Raw genomic sequence first — 1,874 nt, 5'->3', positions numbered from 1 at the left:
AAAATGTTACCTACGGTTGGGTTGCCTCCCAACAAGCGCTGTTTTAATGTCATTAGCTTGACATGTTGTTCATGAGTTTCTTCCTCTTCTTCCAGTTTGTTAAGAGGAATGACCTCAAGAGGAAAGAGGAGCCAGTTAATGCCCCTTGTTTTGAGTGCCTCTCCCCAGCAATTTTTCTTTTGTTGTTAGTTTGTGTAAACTTGTTTGTTGGGGTAGGGGTGGGATGGCTTTTAGTTGACCTTTTCATTTTTCTGGATATTGTCCTTCTTTTCTTGGTCACCATCCTCTTTTTAGTGCTCATGTTGATTGCCTTCACCACCTTGATTTCAGTACTTGGGTGTTGTATGATGGTTGGAGCATCCTCTTCATCAAGAGCTTCTTGAATTGGTGGTTCAATGAACTCATCCTTTATGCAACTCTCTGTTTTATTGGAGTTGTGTGGACTCCGTTGATTGACTTCCTCCCTTTTTCTTGACCTTTGAATGAACTTCTCTATTTCTGGAGAGAGTGAAGTGGTCACTCTTTGTAATCTCATCTCTTCAATGAATTGTTCTTCAGAATAGAGTTGTGCATTCTGTCTCAATTTTCTTCATGGTCTCTTTTTGCTATTTTCTCCTCTTCGTTTGTCTTTATTATTTCTTCAAGGAGGAGTTCTATCCTAGCGAGTATCTCTTCTTCTCTACTTTTTTTGAGTTCTTCCATGATGAGTTCCATCCTAGCAAGTCTATCTAAAGGAGGTTGGGTAGGTTGCAATGGTTGGTCGGGGTTGGCTTGTGAATGGAATTGGTTGTTTTGTGGTTGTGTGTTTTGAAAGTGATATGACTCTTGTGGGTAGTGGATTGAGTTTTGTGGATGGTGAAATGAATTGTATGGATTTTGGATAGACTTTTGTGCTGAGGCATACTCAAATGATGAAGAATTTAGGCATGTAAAACTTGGAGGTGAGGTTGTATAATTGAGAGGTGATGGCTCTTGATGAATTGGGTATGAATGAGTGAAATCTCTTTGATTTTGATCTTCCCAGCCACAACTTGAGTAGTGATCAATTTCACCAAAATATGAACCATTTTGTGGCTCTGGAAAGTATCCCATTTCATGTTCTTGATACTCTCACCCACCATGAGCATAGTAAATTGGATCATCCTGTGGTGGTGAAGAGTTTCTCACGAAATGTGATTGACTACAATATGATGGATGCTCCTTTCTTTCTTGCAAAAAGCTCTGTCTTAAAATAATACTCACCAAAAGACATTGGAATCTCCATTGTAATAAATGAGGGATTCTTAGTGAGGCAATGTCACAAACAGTTGGTTAGCAAAAGAAAATAAAGAAACAAAAGAAAATAAAGACAAAAGAAAAGTGTCTAATCTAGTAAATCAATCAACCGGTAGTTTGTTAATCATAATTAATCCCCGGCAACGGCGCCATAAACTTGATACACAGAAAATTTGTCTCTCAACAAATTCCCCTTCAGCAAGTATACCGAATTGTCGTCAAGTAATAACTCACAAAAGAGTGAGGTCGAATCCCACAGAGATTAACGGATTAAGCAATCAATGGTTAATTGATTATCCTAGTTAGACGAATCAGATTGGAGTGATAAGCAATAAGGAAATGTAAATGGCTTAAAAGTAAAGAAAGCAATAAAGTGCAGAAAAGTAAAATGGCAAGAAAAGTAAATGTAAGAACTAAAAATAAAATGAACATTGGGATCAAGAGATATTGCAATCTTCCGGATCAAGTTCATTCTCATCTCTTCCTCAATCAATACATTCATTGATCTCCTTGGCAATCTTAAGTGATCGAATTACAATTCTTTGTAATTCAATCTCTCAAATCTTGATCAATAGCCAATTCCTTGGTCAATTGCTCAT

Source organism: Arachis ipaensis, chromosome B04, assembly GCF_000816755.2.
Source record: "Arachis ipaensis cultivar K30076 chromosome B04, Araip1.1, whole genome shotgun sequence".
Lineage (NCBI taxonomy): Eukaryota > Viridiplantae > Streptophyta > Magnoliopsida > Fabales > Fabaceae > Arachis > Arachis ipaensis.
This window is presented reverse-complemented; position numbering follows the sequence as displayed.